General features: G+C 36.6%; 1 pseudogene; it reads left to right on the top strand.

Moving 5' to 3' along the window:
- Positions 1–6,025: 6,025 nt before the first annotated feature.
- Positions 6,026–6,551, top strand: LOC115276260 (annotated as a pseudogene).
- Positions 6,552–10,406: the final 3,855 nt, after the last annotated feature.

Genomic DNA, 10,406 nt, shown 5'->3' with positions numbered 1-10,406 from the left:
AAAAATAAATAAAACATTAAAAATAAATAAATAAATAAATAAAAATAGTTTAGTGCCAACTTCTTTCAAGCAAATTACTTATTCCTAATAGCAAAGGCATTCCCTCCCCTGAAGAGGCCAACTTGTCCTGAAAATTCAAACACTTGCTCCTCAGAAATGTCAAAAAGTTGACTCCTTTGATGGCATAGAGCAGCCAGACTCCAGGCAACTTTGCAAATCTATCTCTGCTCTTTCTTTTCTTTGCCACATTCCTATGGCACTTTGTCCCTTCACCCCAGCACAAGGCACAGAAAGATAGAAACCATTTATACTGAGGTAAACATAGTAATAATGCTGTTTATACTAAAGATAACCTTTCTGTAGGGTTGTTTTGAGGATATAATGAGATTATATGTATAAACACAATTTATAAATTGTTAGGTAGGACTAGATTTTAATGGTCATAATATTATTCTATCCATGACTCCACTAGGTTTTAAAATTTTAGGTTGTACTGGATTTGAATACCTAGTAAAATTGTTTAGACTTTATTTTCTAGTATCATTAAAGATTTAGAGCAAGGTAGTGACAGGTCAAAAGCTGAGTTTTAGAGATAATTGAACTAATCATGATGTTGGGATGAGAGAGAAGCAATATCAAGATTGGAAGTTTAATTTAGAAGCTTATTAGCCTGTACCCATGTACTTGGCCAAAAGACTGAGTAGTAGTCATAGAAATGGGGAGGAAGGAATAGTTTGATGGGGGATTTAGGCTCCTAAAACCATTAATTCTTGATGACTGATTGGTAATGAGGAAAAAGAGTCAGAGGAAACTAAGTGGTTTGGAACTTGCATCTCTGGGAAAACTGAATCTAGTTTTACCCTCATGTTGCTGTTGGTTGGCTTTGTGAATACGTAGCCTTCTACATGATCTTTAAAACATTCTTTTGTCATTTTCTATGCATACTTCTGGATCTTGGGTCACTTTCGTCATAGCACAGGCCTTGTTTTCCATAATTTGGATCCGAATCACTTTTCTAGGATGAAGTTTTGATGTGGTCCTGAGACGTGGGATCTTACATCGTCCTTGAGGTCTGGTTGAAATAGTTTCCCCTCTAAGTCAGATTGTCTGTGAAGGTTCTGGGAAAGGGAATCAAACTAGCTCAGCTCAGCTATCAGCCTATGGTTTTTGGTTCTTCACTTCTATTTCCATTCATCTTAGCCTGTTAAAATTAGCCCCGAACTATCATTTCATGGTCATCTACAGAGCTGCAACTCTAGTCCAGGCATCTTGAAATAAATTTAACCAAAGATTCAATGAAAAGAACAGGATTATTTGTCTTATAACTGCTGTGTTTGCACATACACAGGTGAGTGTGTGTGTGTGTGTGTGTATGTGTGTGTGTGTGAGAGAGAGAGAGAGAGAGAGAGAGAGAGAGAGAGAGAGGATAAGTACATGCAAGGACAACATAGTTTATTCAACATAAATATCTGGAAGCATAAAGAATTTCTATAATTCTGAAGGGCGGCAGTCATCAGTTGATTTTAAAATGACACTATATTTTCTATAAACATTTCATCTTTCCTCAAGTTATCAGTTTACTTTCAACCTGCTTTAATCCTTTCTTTAGGAAAGGATACTGTTAAAATACCATCAAGTAAACTAAGAGTTTTATGCTGAGGTCTTTACATCAGTACAAATTTACATTTTGTGAGAACACCCTGAGGAAATGCCAACTTCTTCCCTTAAAAACTTAAATAGATCCATTTCAGATGTGCACTTCCAGCCTCATGGTCTAATGTGGCCAGATTGCCATAGCTTCAATTTAAAGCACAGGTTTCTGATGATAATACACATCAACACTTTTCCAGTATTGACTGAGAATAACACTTACCAAAGATTTGACTCGAGTTATTAGAAATGAATAACTTCAATGTCTAACCCCCAAACAGATGGATGATGGATTCTGCTAATCTTTTCATGTATTTGATGCTTTCTAAACATACACATATTTCCAGGTAATATGACTAATTTTCTATTAAGAAATTATATTTTATATTTTTAAAAGAAATATTTTAATTGCATGATAAGAGGAAAAATTACCTAAAGGTCAAAAATCAAAGCATGGTATCATAAATAATATTAGTTCTCTAAAAATATAACTTGAGTGATTCTATGTAATTTAAAATGTATCAAAATTAAATGTGCCTGATTTTTATAAAATTTATCAATATTATAGTTTTATATATCACAAATTAGAATGAGACAGAAAATGTATCTAATTAATAGCTATGTTATAGCTGTATGTGTTGTGTCTAAATGTTGAGTAGTGACAATTTTTTAACAATATGATTTCTTTAGGGGCACCTGTATGGCTCAGTAGGTTGAGCATCCAACTTCGGCTCAAGTCATGATCTTACAGTTCATGAGTTTGAGTCCCGAGTCGGGCTCTGTGCTGACACTCAGAGCCTGGAGCCTGGTTCAGATTCTATGTCTCTCTCTCTCTCTCTTTGCCCCTATCCTGTTCTCTCTCTCTCTCAAAAATAAACATTAAATATTTTAAATATATATATTTTCTTTATAGATTATTGTTTTCTGATTATTGCAGATTAGAATGGCTAGCCATAATTTATATTGTATGGATCTGATGACTCATGTCTCCATCAAAGTTCCAGCACCCTACATTGGAATGACCTTATAAAGGACAAGGTATGGGAAAATCACAAGTGAGAGCTTTGTTCCATAAGACTAAGGATAATGTTACCTCCCTGTGGACCTTAAGAGAGGAAGTTCTCATCAGAGCTCAGCAGGAAATGTCATCTAGGGAGCACTTCTGGGACCAGGGAGTGAATTCACTTAGGAAAATTGCCAACCTATAGGATCCAGAGAAAAATCCAGGAAAATAAACATCTTATTCTGAGTATCCTACCTACCTCTCATCTCCTTCCAGGGCTCCTTACTGATACAATGCCACCAAAGGCCAGAGGGTTAGGGATCCTACTAATTAGTCCACACAGGTCACAGCCCAGGGTAAAGAATGCAGTGGAGAAGAGTGGTGAGTACTTCTGGCTAAAACAAATAAGTAAATAAATAAGAAAACAAGTAAGTAACTAACAAATAAATAATTAAATTATAATTTTTAGGAAGTTAAAAAATAAATTCTACTTATTTAATCCTTATTTTATTCTTCCAGCTTTATTAGGATATAATTGACGTATGACATTGTATAAATTTACGTTCTGCATGTGATGATTTGATACACTTATACTTTGTGAAAAGATTAACGCAGTAGGATTTGTTAACACCTCCATCAACTCACATAATTACCATTCCTTTTTTGTGGTGAGACCAATTAAGATCTACTCTCTTAGCAACTGCCAAGTATATAATACAGAATTGTTAACTATAATCCTCACCCTGTACATGAGATTCCAGATCTCATTCATTTTATAATTAGAAGCTTGTACTCTTTGATCAACATCTCCCCATTTTCTCCACCTACTGCCCTTGGCAACCACCATCATCAGGTACAACCATCTCATCATCAGGGAAATACAAATCAAAACCACAGTGAGATACCACCTCATGCCAGTCAGAATGGCTAAAATGAACAAATCAAGAGACTATAGATGCTGCTGAGGATGTGGAGAAACAGGCACTCTCTTACACTGTTGGTGGGAATGTAAACTGGTGCAGCCGCTCTGGAAAACAGTGTGGAGGTTCCTCAAAAAACTATCAATAGAACTCCCTTATGACCCAGCAATAGCACTGCTAGGGATTTACCCAAGGGATACAGAAATGCTGATGCATAGGGGCACATGTACCCCTATGTTCATAGCAGCACTGTCAACAATAGCCAAATCATGGGAAGAGCCTAAATGTCCATCAACTGATGAATGGATCAAGATGATATGGGTTATATATACAATGGAGTACTACATGGCAATGAGAAAGTATGAAATATGGCCATTTGTAGCAATGTGTATGGAACTCGAGGGTGTCATGCTAAGTGAAATAAATCAGGCAGAGAAGGACAGATACCATATGTTTTCACTCATTAGTGGAACAGGAGAAACTTAACAGAGGACCATGGGGGAGGAGAAGGGAGAAAAATACTTGGTGGGAGGGAGGGAGGCAAACCATGAGAGATTCTTGATTACTGAAAACAAACTGAGGGCTGATGGGGGAGGGGGAAAGCAAAATGGAGGTGATGGGCATGGAGGAGGGCACTTGTGGGGATGAGCACTGGGTGTAATATGGAAACCAACTTGACCATAAATTATAAAAGAAAAAAAATCTTAATGTATTTTTAAAAATCCAGATAAATTGAGTTACAACGTGAAAAATAATTGAAAAACTAAATTCAACCCTTTTTTACATTTCATCTATAAGTGATAACATATAGTGATAACATAAGTTTTCTAATTTATTTCTTTTAGCATAATGCCCTCAAGGTCCACTCATGTTGTGCAAATGGCAGGATTTCCTTTTTTTCTCAAGGCTGAATAATGTTCCATTGTATGCACGTACACACACACATACACACACACACACACACACACACACACACACATACACCCCCCACACCAAATCTTCTTTAGCCATTCATTTGTTGACAGACATTTAGGCTATTGTAAATAATGCTGTGATGAATATAGGAATGCAGATATCTCTTCAAGAACTAATGGGATTACTGTGTCATATGGTAGCTCTATTTTTAATTTTTTGAGCAGCCTCCATAATATTTTCCATAATCGATGTATCAATTTACATTCTCACCAACCATACACAAAATTCCCTTGTCTCCACATCTTTGCCAACCCTTGTTATCTTTTGTCTTTTTCCTAACAGCAATTCAAGCAGGTGTGGGGTGACATCTCAAAGTTTTGATTTTCATTTCCCTGATGATTAATTATGTTGAACATCTCTTCTTGTACCTCCTTGATCACTTGTACATCTTTGGAAAATGTCTGGTCAGTTCTCTGTCCACTTTTCTGTCCACTTTTTAAGCATATTAATTTTTTGTTTTTGTTCTTGCTATTGAGGTGTATAGGTTTCTTATATTTTGAATATTAACCCCTTTATCATACATCTGATTTGCAAATAATTTCTCCCATTCCATAGGTTGCCTTTTTTATGTCTTTATTTTATTTTGAGAGAGAGAGGCAGAGGGCAAGCAGGGGAGGGGCAGAGAGAGAGAGAGAGGGAGACACAGAATCTGAAGCAGGCTCCAGGCTCTGAGCTGTCAGCACAAAGCCCGATGCAGGGCTCAAACCCACAGACTGTGAGATCATGACCTGAGCTGAAGTCATACGCCCAGCTGACTGAGCCACCCAGGTGCCCCCATAGGTTGCCTTTTAATTTTGGTGGTTGGTTCTTTTTACCTGGCAGAAGGTTTTTAGTTTCATGTTGTCACATTTGTTTATTTTTGCTATTATTGCTTGTGTTTTTGATGTTAAATTCAACATATCATTGCCAAGATCAAAGTCAAAGAGTTTTTTACTTGTATTTTTTTCTAGGAGTTTTATGGCTTCAGGTCTCATGTTTATGTCTTTAATCTACTTTGAGTTAATTTTTATGAGAGGTGTAAGATAGAGTCCCGATTTCATTTTTTTCTGCATGTGTTTATCCAGTTTTCCAAAAATCATTAATTGAAGAGACTACCCTTTTTTTCAGTTTATTTATTTATTTTTTTTAGTAATCTCTACACCCAACATGGAGTTCAAACTCATGATCCTGAGAGCAAGAGTCACATGCTCTTCTGAGTGAGCCAGCCAGGTGACCAGAGAGTATCCTTTTCTCATTGAGTATTCTCAACTCCCTTGTCAAATATCAGTTGACCATACATACGTGAGGGATTATTTCTGTGCTCTCAATTCTATTCCATTGGTCTGTCTATCTTTATGCCAGAACCATACTGCTTTGATTACTCCAGTTTTTTTTCCAGTCCCAACATCAACGTCAGTCAAGCCATCTTCTTGCCCACTGTTTGCCTTCGGGACCAGTCAACACTGGATTTTGAATTTAGCTCCTCTTTACGATCAGCCATGACCTCACAGATTTGTCAGAATTATTCCACCGACGTGGAGGCCGCCGTCAACTGCCTGGTCAACGTGCATCTGCGGGCCTCCTACACCTACCTCTCTCTGGGCTTCTATTTCGACCGTGAAGACCCGGCTCTGGAGGACGTGGGCCACTTCTGCGAGCTGGCTGAGGAGAAGCGGGAGGGTGCTGAGCATCTCCTGAAGATGCAAAACTAGCGTGGTGGCTGCGCCCTCTTCCAGGACGTGCAGAAGCTGTCCCAAGATGAGTGGGGTAAAACCCTCCACGCCATGGAAGCCGCCCTACTTCTGGAGAAGAACTTGAACAAGGCCCTTTTGGACCTGCATGCCCTGAGTTCTGCCCACGGAGACCCTCATCTCTGTGACTTCCTGGAGAATCACTTTCTAAATGAGGAGGTGAAACTCACCAAGAAGATGGGTGACCACCTGACTAATCTCCGCAGGCTGTCCGGTCCCCAGGCTGGGCTGGGTGAGTATCTCGTGGAAAGGCTCACCCTCAAGCATGATTAGAAGCCTCTGGAGCCCAGCAGCCTCTGAGAGGGTCCCTCTGGTATCCCCCAGGTGCCAGGGCTCTTGCTGAGTCTCTCCTTGCAGCCAGTAGGCAGCTTTTTAAGCCTGGAGCCCTTTCCCAAGCCATGGACCAAATGAAAATAAAGCTTTTTGCAGCAAATGGAAAAAAAAAACTACAGATTTGTAGTAGTTTTCAATCAATAAATATGATGCCTCCAGCACTGTTCTTTCTCATAATTGCTTTGGGTTTTTGAGGTCTTTTGTGGTTCCGTACAAATTTAGGGATTGTTTTTTCTATTGTGATAAATAAATAGCAATTTTGATAAGAATTCATTAACTCTATAGATGACTTTGGGTATAATGGACATTTTAACAATATTAATTCTTCCAGTTCATGAATAAGATATACCTTTCCATTTAATTGTGTTTTCTTTAATTTTCATAATCAAAGTTTATAGTTTTCAGTGTATTAATCTTTCACCTAATTGATTAAATTTATTCCTAAGTATTGTATTGTTTTTGGTGCTACTATGAATCTACAATGAATGGGATTGTTTCCTTTTTTTTCAGAGAGTCCATTGTTAATATATGAAAACACAAGTGATTTCTGTATGTTGATTTTCTATCCTGTAACTTTACTTAGTTTGGTGTTTGGTATAATAGTTTTTTTAGTGGAGTCTTTAGGATTTTCTCTATATAAGACCATTACACATAAAGACAGTTTTACTTCTTCCTTTATGATTTCAATAACTTCCATTTCTTTTTCTTACCTGATTGCTTTGGTTAGCATTTCCATTACTATGTTGAATTGCAGTGGTGAGAGTAGCCACCTGTGTATGACTCCTAATTTTAGAGAACAAGTTTTCAACCTTTCACCATTCATGTTACCTGTGGGTTTTTCACACATGGCTTTTAATTACATTGTGGTACATTCCTCTATACCCAATTTGTTGAGAATTTTTATCATGAAAGAATGTTGCATTTTGTCAAATGCTTTTCTGCATCTATTGAGATAATTGTATGATTTTTAGTCTTTATTCTATTATTACTCCTGCTTTTTTTTTTTTTTTTGGTTTCCACTTATATTCCTTCACTTTGAATCTGTTTCCTTAAAGTTGAAGTGAATCTCTTTTAGACAGCATACAGTTATATAATTTTTAAGAGAAATCCATCCAGGCACCCCTGGTTCAGTTAGTTGGTTAAGTGTCTGAGTCTGTTGGTTTTGGTTTATGTCATGATCTCACAACTTGGGAGTTTGAGCCCCACACTAGACTCTGCACTGACAGTGTGGAGCCTGCCTGGGCTTCTGTCTCCTTTTCTCTCTTCCCCTCCCCCACTCACTCTGTCTCTCTGTCTCAAAGAAAAATAATAAACATTTAAAAAGATCCATTCAGCCACTCTATGTCTTTTGATTGGAGAATTTAGTCCATTTACATTTAGAGACATTATTGATATTAATAATGGTCAGTTGATATTAATTATTATTAATGTTATCTTGTTTTTTCAGGGGTTTTATTTTTCCCTTATTTCTCCCTCGCTTGGTGCTTTTCTGTGTAAACTGACACTTTTCCATAGTGGCATGCTTTGATTCCCTTTTCCTCATTTTTTGTGTTTCTACTATAAGTTTCTGTTTCGTAGTTACCAGGCTTAAATAAAACATCTCACAGATACAAATTTTGTTCTCTGCTAATAATAAATTTAATTACATAAAAAACTCTACTCTTGTACCACCCTTTTTATAGTTTTGATCCCATAATCTATCATTGATATTGTATATCTATTAACAAATTATTATAGCTATATTATAGTATTACATATTATGGTATTATAGTTATTCTAATTTTGAGTATATACTTACTTTTACTGTTTGTTGTATATTTTCATATGTTTTCATGTTACTAATAAGTATCCTTTTATTTAAATTTGAAGAATCTTTTCAGCATTTCTTGGAAGGCATTTCTAGTGGTGGTGAACTCTCCTAGCTTTTGTTTGGGAAAGTCTATATCTCCCTTTCATTTTTTTTCTAACCAACTCTTTTTTTTAAGATTTCATTTTTAAGTAATCTCTGCACCCAATGAAGGGCTTGAATTTACAACCCCAAGGTCAAGAGTCACATTCTCTACCAACCAAACCATCCAGATGCCCCTTCCCTTCATTTCTGAAAGACAAAACTTTGCTAAATAGAGTGCTTTTGGTTGGCAGTTTGTTTGTTTTTTCCTTTCAGCACTTTGAATATATCATTCTCTTTTCTGGCTCTTAAAGTTTCTGCTGAGAATAACACATATGGCCTCACTGGGGTTCCTTTGTAAGTTTCAAACTTTATTTATCTTAATATTTTGAAGATTCTTTTTTTTTGTTTTTTTAATTTTTGACAGTTTTTTAATAATGTGTCGGGGAGGACCTCTTTAAGTTGATTTTGTTTGGTGATTTATGAGCTTTATGAACTTGGATATTCAAAATATCTCCCCAGATTTGGGTGATTCTCAGGCATTATTTTTTAAAATAAGTTTTCTTCTCTCTTCTTTCCCTCTTCTGGGACTCAAACAATTCACAGATTTCTTTTCTAATCCAATTTATCCATATAAGTTTTGTTACTTAATCCAAATTATCTAAATCTCTGGGCATAAAAGACAATTCAAGTGATAAAAAGAAAATAATTAGAATAAATTTAACCAAAGATGTGTAAATCTTTGAAGCACAAAACGTTGATATGAGCAAGTAAAGAAGACAGAAACAAATGGAGAAATATAAAAAATTTATAGACTGAAAGACTTAATATTTTTAAGATATCACTTCTCCCCAAATGGACTAAAATATTTACTCTTTCTGCAATTTGGCATGTCTTCTTATTTTGTAAATAACACCTCTGATTTTCTATAAACTGATGTGTTGGTAGTTTTGCAAATGAGCTACCAACTATGCTCCCATAAAAGAGGTAATACCAAATTCATCCATTTCTGAGTTTTTTTCTCATTTCTATCCCTGAAGACAAAAGTAATAGTAACTTATCTCATGAAGATTCAATGAGATAATGCAAGTTACTTAGTATAATAAGAATTCAATAATTACATACTCTGAAATGGTGAAAGGTGTAACAGATATAAATGGAAGATGGACACAAAGAATGCTTTGTAGCTCACACAAAATTGTTTGTGAAATTATTAAACCAAATTGCTGCTTGGGCTTCAGATATAGAAAATGTATCTATGCAAATACAAAGGGGAAAAAAGGCTTTTGGAGAAAAGTGAGACACTTTCCAATGGCATAAAGTTAGGATTCAGTCTGGCAAGAACCACTATGACTGATAAGGAATGCAGAATATATTTTAGGACTTATGGAATTGTGAGAGCTAGAAATAACATCGATGAACAGTGTTGTCTCTCTTTCTGGTGACTGTCCTGAAACATGGAATGTAAGCAGGGCATACAGGTAAGAATACCAAGCTGGGTATGAAGTGGGTGAAAGCAAAGGCAAATTGAAATCTGAAAGAATGAAGAGAACTATCAAGACAAACTGGAAACTGCCCACAGCTACTTCTCATTGCATCTAAACCAACAATGATCTGTGCTTATCTGTATTTTGGTCAATATATCTATGTATTGTAACAGGGTTGCAAAGGGGCTACTTAACTCGAAAATTTTGCCAGGTGGTATCCTGCATATGAAGGTGTCACACTTGCCTTCAAAATTCTTCCTAAGGCACCTGGGTGGCCCAGTTGGTTAAGCATCCCACTCATGATTTCGGCTTAGGTCATGATCTCATAGTTTGTGAGTCGGAGCCCCACATCGGGCTCTGTGCTGACAGTGTGGAGCCTGTTGGGATTCTCTCTCTCCCCCTCTATGTGCGTCTCTCTCC

Source organism: Suricata suricatta, chromosome 1 (assembly GCF_006229205.1).
Source record: "Suricata suricatta isolate VVHF042 chromosome 1, meerkat_22Aug2017_6uvM2_HiC, whole genome shotgun sequence".
NCBI classification, from domain to species: domain Eukaryota; kingdom Metazoa; phylum Chordata; class Mammalia; order Carnivora; family Herpestidae; genus Suricata; species Suricata suricatta.
The sequence above is the reverse complement of the archived record's forward strand: the minus strand, read 5'-3'. Positions and strand labels throughout refer to the sequence as shown.